Source organism: Thalia democratica, chromosome 8, assembly GCF_965202585.1.
Source record: "Thalia democratica chromosome 8, ktThaDemo2.hap1.1, whole genome shotgun sequence".
NCBI classification, from domain to species: Eukaryota; Metazoa; Chordata; class Thaliacea; order Salpida; family Salpidae; genus Thalia; species Thalia democratica.
The window spans coordinates 22,230,654-22,237,687 of record NC_139172.1 but is presented as its reverse complement, the minus strand read 5'-3'; the positions used below and the strand labels follow the sequence as shown (position 1 = coordinate 22,237,687).

The following is a 7,034-nucleotide window of genomic DNA, read 5'->3' as shown; positions in this document are numbered from 1 at the left end:
AAACAGCATTTAACTATCGATATAACTAAAGAAAACTTAGCAGCTTACTTTTTCTTCCCTCAGGTTTTGATCAGAAAATACTTGATGAATTTCAGCATTTTGAATTAGATCAAACGGAGTACTCCCGTTGACGTTTCTTATTTCAAAATTTATATTCTTGTTTACCATAATTTGAACTAAACTAGTTGTAATTTCTTTGTTTCCAGACATGACTGCGTAATGAAGCGATGTGTTACCGTACTTATCCTTCTAAAAAAATCAAAATAATGCAATTAATAAATAACTATGTTCGTTCTTACTTATATTATGGCTGTACAACAAAATGTGTTTAAACAGACGAAAAAAACGTGAAGTTATTAAATCATAGATTTAAATCGATTACCATAGAATTTATTTGTGACTATTCTAGAATTTTTATAAATGGTAGGCATCTTAAACTCTGTGTCTAGTTTAATTTATTAATTTTAACTGCTTTAAAGCACAGTTTCCGTTTCGGCTTTAAATTTCAGGCAAATTAAACTGATTTTCAAAGCAGAGCTGTAACCTATATGTACACTAGGCATTTTGCACAACATTAATTGAAAAATCGATGCATGTAAAATCAAACACTTTACAAAGTAAATGCTTTTAAAAATGTATTTTAAAAAAATTAAGTTTATACTTAATTTTAAAGAACATTTTTCAATCATCATGACTTTTTTATAAGGTCTAATTTTTATAATCACGATCAAAAGATGACGCAAAAATTTTGTTCGGTTTCTGTTGCAATTTTATTTTACTCTCGCATTCTTTTTTGTTCCTTTTTTATCAACTATAAAGAAGAGTATATCTTAATATAATTAACTAGTTAATCTAAAACCTTATATTAAATCTTTGTCTACTTCTAAGATTTGACCTTTGGAAGAAATATTAAAAAAAAGTGACTGCCCAAATGTATAACATTAGAGTATAAATAATTTTGAAATACTTTTTATTAACAAAATTTTTAAACGCTGTCAGTTGAATAACAGGAATTATTGCCATATTTTTAAGCCTTTAAGCTGTACAAAAACAGATGACTGAAAAAATGTGTTTGCAGATTAAAAAAAATATAACAATGTGTCTTTCATACATAAACCAAAACCCAAATAGCCACAACCAACGTTTTTATACAGCAACTATCATATAACCTCAAGCTAGAACTAACTCTGTCAATTCTGAGTGTGAAAGCTTTAGTGAAAAGGTTGAACAAATGTATGCGTTCAAACAAGCAAGCATACATCATCATGTCCATGTTGTTGTCGTCTCGCATACTTGTGTTTGTATTTTTCTGTGATAATAAAATTATATTTTATATTATTCAAATAATGCAAGAAGATGGACTTTTTATTGGTAAAACAACAATAAGAGCTCTGGGCCAAGTATGTTTAATTGAATTCAAAAACCAGCAACTATATTTAAAATAAGTTTATTTATTTATTTTGGTCTAAAAAAGTGATATCAAACTGAGACCAGCAGGCCGTAATCAGTTTGTTTGTTTCACTTATATAAAGTATTAGTTTAGAAACAAAAATTGAGTTTAAAAATGATAACATCTTTATGAAAACTTGAAGTAGTAATCTTGATTTAATTAAAACATTAAAATATGCTTTTTGTTTTGTAAAGACTTTCAGTAGACAAGATTAAAAAATTTTTTTTTCTGAAAGTTTTAAAACTGTTAGTTTGTAGTAATGTTTGAAACTTCGTAAGTACGGCAATAAATAAAAAATGTTGGACCTATTTAATTTTATAGAACTTGTCTTTCTATTTTACTTTTCTATACATACATAAAAGAATATGAATAAAACTAATCGTTATAAGATTTAGAATCTAGTTTTAAAAACTGACCCAAGGTCCAAAAAAAAACTTCTATTACTAAACCTACATGTATTTGGATAAGGTAAATGAGCAAATAGTTGTATTTTTTACAGTCTTATACGTCTTTCAAAACTCTTAGGTATGTCAGGAGTACATTAGATATGTCAAATAATTTAAGTTTTATTAAATAAAAATTTAAGTTTTCTAAAAAGTTTTTATAAATCTTTATTAACTTTTTAGACGATTTTTTTAAAAACCAATTTGCAGCAATTAAAAACACTAAATAGATTTAAAAAGGAGCAAAATTTATCTTTCAATATATTTCCAAACAGAGTTTTATATCAGTTTGGGCCATCTTCCACTTTTTGATAAAACTAATTTAAACAAAATCAACTTACAATTTAAAATTAACGATCTCCCTTCTTAACAATGCAATATCTCCTCTTTAGTTAAAGGATTACTGCTTAAAAGTATATCGAAAATATAAGTTTATATTAGTTTTAGAAGTTTTATAAGCATTTTATAGGCATTGTTAAATAACAACTTCATTGTTAATGTAATGTTCTGTGACTTAGAACAGTTTTTATTTTTTTAAAGCACATAAAAGAATTTACTAAAAGAACTTATGAACAAAAAATAAACTTAGTCGCACATTGTTGCACAACACTAAACATTCAGATGTCATTTTTTCAGCACATTTTGTATTGTTTATCAAATTTTTGCTAATTGAGACCTGTTTGCAGCACTCATCACTGCTTATAAAAATGCTAAATACATCAAAATCAGTCATCAATGCTGCAATCAGATCTGCAATTAGCGAACATTTGATAAACAACACAAAACACAAAATTTGCTGAAAAAATGACATCTCAATGTTAAGTGTTATGCAACAATTAGCAATTAAGTTTAATATTATCAAAGTTAAAGTCATTTTGGTACACTTCTTCTTTTGATACACTATGCTGGCAAAATATAAACTTTTTTTTCATAATTCAAAACTGTTTTTATATGAAAGATTTAAACACCTACATAGCTTTTTTTTGAAATTAATTTAAATTAAGCAAAGTAATAACATAAGCTTCTAAACTGTTACCTAATCAAAAATATATCGTAAATACACTTTTACCACAAGGAAAAGGCGACTCTAAAGTTTTAATCATAGTTATAAATGTTACGAGCTGTAGTAACACAATTTCACATTAATAAAAACTTAAACTTATCAAACTTGGTGTTGTAAATCAGTAGCTACGTCAACTAACTTGAATTTTAAAAATATAAACATTTTAGCTACCCATACTTAATTTTCTTAAACCGCTCTAGTAAGGAAAATGTTAAAAATACGACCATATTTTAAAGACTCAGACGAGCAATGTTCGTCAAAAAAAAAAAAAAACTTCAGTATCAAGAACTTTGAAATTTATTCAACTAACTTTTTTCTTTTACAAAGAATAGTTTTATTACTTCTATATTTTCATAAAACAAGTTTTACATGTATTTTGTTATAGAGTAAAAAAACGTTATGTTAGTGTATGAATACTTTAATAGTTATTCTAAAAAAAATTTGAAATAAAAACAGTTAAATTCGTTTATATAGTAGCTATAACAAATTCTTATTTAAGCAAAAAATGTATTTAGTCATACAGTCTTCAACAAATTCCAAAACTTGTATAGGTGACCATTAAAGTTATCAATCTCCAAAAATTAATTAACAAATAAAAAGCTTAAAATATGTTGCAAAATTGTTAAAAGTTTTTTGTACATAAAAACTGTTTATTTATAAATTAAATACATTTATAAATACAAACAAACTAAAAGTAACTTGTAATCACATTTTACTTTCTCTTAAAAGCAAGTAGTGGAGAGGGTAAGGACAGAAACAAAAGAAATAGCCCCACACAAATTATTACCATTGTTTGTGTTTAACATCCACATTCATGCTTTGCGGTATGATGAAATACATTTTAATTAGAATGTTTATTTAAACAAAGTTTTTTGTGTTGCTCCTACAAGCGTCGCCACTGGTCTAAGGTTTAACCACAACGAAAATTTTTTAAAGTTAGGTACATAATATTGCAATTTCACAAATAATAACATTTTTGAAGAACGTATGAAAATTTCGTATACTTTATTTTGCATGAAAACGAAACAAGCTGATTTTTTAAAAACAATTTAAACTATTAGTTTTTTTAAATAGATTTTAGTAGAATTTACCAAGCAACTTTTTACAGTTCATAGGTTTTTTTCTATCGTTATTTTGATTATTCTGTTATGAAGAATAATTCTCACTTTTAAGAGCTTTTGGCCAGAATTTTTTGTTGTTGTTTAAGAATTATTAAATAAATTATATCTTTTAAAAGTCCGTAATGACAACTTTTTATTCATTCAATCGTGATGAGTTAATATTTTATTTAATAAATGCTTTGACAATACAGTTTTAAATGACATCTTAAGTAATAGCAGAAACATGTTTAACTTTTTGTAAAAAAAAAACGTAACTAAAAACTACAGCTTACTTTGTTTATGACCTCTGTTTTACTGCTTTAAACGATACTAATTCACAAAATAGATTTAATTTTATCTAGATATTTATATTTGGAATAGAAATTAATTTAAACAATTTATACGAATTATTTTGACAAGAATTTAACAAAAATTAAAATAATATACTAGCAAGTATTTTTAGAAAGAACAACTTTAACAAAACATGCTGTAGTATCATAATTTCCCTAACTGCCATTTTTACCGAATTGTAACCTGCTGCAGAATCATGATCGCCACCCCGAGCGCCCATTTCTCCTCTTCCTCGCAGCAGCAAATCATAAGGGGGGATTTCCCGTCTTCGTCCGTTTCGTTCACGCATGACTTGTTTTCTTCCACAGCTTTTCTGATGCTCGCGTAGTCCTTTCTTTTGATGAACTGAATAAGACTCATGTTGCAGCGTCCATTTGAAAATCGAATTGTGCTATTTTACGCCTTTGAGCATCTGCGAAACAAACTAACAAATAAAACAAATTTGTAAAGACACCAGCTTGTGCAAACAAAAGCTCCCGGCTTGTAAAGAAGCAAGCTGTTACTAGGCCAATCCTTTTTGAGTTTCACAATAAACACTCTAGTGGTGTTTGGTCGAAGTGTTTCAATTTTTGAAAGTTGTTAAAAAAAGTTCTCAAAATAAAGTTTGTGTTTACTCAGTTTTATCTTAAATGCTTGGGTAAATATGTGAACTCTAAAGTGTAGTTTAAGTTTGCACTTCATTGCTTAATAGAGAAAGCATGCCATTCATCTCTATTTGTTTATAGATAAGTATATGAAAAGGCTTTATTTGTTCGTTTAAATGAAAATACAATTGTTTTTTTATAAGCTAATAAAGTTTTTGTTTCCTTACATTACTTTTTTTTTATAATTATCCACATGATTAAAAAAAGTTTTTATCTACAGTAAAAGCTCACAAACTTTGCTAAAATGCTAGATTAGTATTTTATTTAAACGCTTAACATGAAAAAAAATTGTAAACTGCGATCAAACACAGTCAATTGTGTGAGCCTGGTGTTTTTTTACCAACCCTTGCTCAAGCTTGATTTGCTCTAAAAAGAAACAGCGAGCGGTGGCTTTTGATACAAGTGACGATGAGTGCGCGGGCAATTAGAGCGAAGCACACTCGGGCAACACTCAGTCGCGATTACACTAAATGCGATAACGTTCTTGAGTGTATTTCAAACAAACGGTTTTGAAACCTTTTTTTAACCAAAATTTAGTTTAAGCAATTAAAATGAAGATTAAGTTTACATAACTTTGCTAAGAAAACTGATACTTTCCCGTTTTGGAGTAAAGTTAGTTTTAAAGTATTAAAGGAAGTTTTGTACCAAGTACAAATTTAAAACTAATCTTAAAGTTATTGAAACTCTAATTATTTTAGCAACATTTTAAATAAAAAGCGTCACTTTAAAAACAAATTAAACTAAACTTGAGTATGTAAACAAAACTTATCAAGTTTAAAATTCAAGGCTAACTAAATGTGTAAAAAAAATCTTCTTCAGAAACAATTTAAATATACGACATGGTAATAAACTATTTGAGAAAAAAATCCATACAAAGAATACAAAACTTTAAATGTTAACAAATGGAAATAAACGCTTAGCTGACAAAAAATGTTTCTAAAATAACAAGGGAAGTATAATCTATGGGATTGCCCTGTCAGAAATATTAATTTACTACCAAGATAAAGGAATACTACGTGGAAAACTAGAAAAAAAAGTGATTAGCTCACAAAAGAAACTTCTTACTTATTAAAAATTTTCTCACTTGTTATTTAAATAAAAACGTTCACATTAAGTAGGTCACTCAAGTTTTTTTTTTGTCGTTTATTTAAAATGATTGTTTGTTTTGTACTATAAGGATTACAAAAAATTAAAGTTGAAGAAAATTGTGTTATAAGTCATACTATGTTTGTATTGGTCGGTAAATTGTACACTAAAAGAAATGAAAGATCATTTTATCACTTTTAGATACAAACAGAGTGTTCATGAAAACATTCATTTTTTGTATTTTTGGTGTTTATGCTAAAAATACTAAAAAGGTAAAATTATATGAGAAAACGTTTAAAAATGGAAAAAAAAGGCGATATTAATTATGAGAAACTAAAACATTTTGCTTCTTCAACATATCGGTAAAGTAGTAAGCTTAAAACACTCGATCAAAAGCTGTAAACTTTTAAACTATTAAAAAGAAATTATGATTTTGTACAATACAATAAAAGTTATAATTTTTAAACGAGCAAAAGTAAAAACTATTTTTCTTAATATACAAACACAACAAACGTGTATAAAATAAAGTAAAAGTGAATCTTTTAAAAGTTTTTTAGTTTGTGAAACCATCGTTTAAGAATCTAAAGTTTTTTTTTTACTGCTAGTTTCTACAACTCTTTTACAAATTGACAATTTTTGTTTATTTTTCTTATATACAGTTCCAATAAATACAAGTCTGTTTTTCAGTTAATTTTTATTTTAAAAAGCTCAACCACACTTTACTATTTCAGACTTGTGAGTTTTGAACATTTTATATTATGTTTCGTAAAAAGCTTAAAGTCTACACATTGCTTACATTAGTTATTCAGATTTTAACTACTTTGATCCTTAATTTTCAAAATTTATTTTTTCTCATTTTAAAACTTTTAAAATAAATCTAGATAAAAAAACAACTAA

General features: G+C 26.5%; 1 long non-coding RNA gene across 1 annotated transcript; it reads right to left on the bottom strand.

Moving 5' to 3' along the window:
- Positions 1-1,207: 1,207 nt before the first annotated feature.
- Positions 1,208-4,702, bottom strand: LOC145841892 (uncharacterized). Its single transcript, XR_014370189.1, has 2 exons — positions 4,591-4,702; positions 1,208-1,309 (listed from the first exon to the last, which is right to left on the bottom strand). It is a non-coding gene; the product is annotated as an uncharacterized LOC145841892 (long non-coding RNA).
- Positions 4,703-7,034: the final 2,332 nt, after the last annotated feature.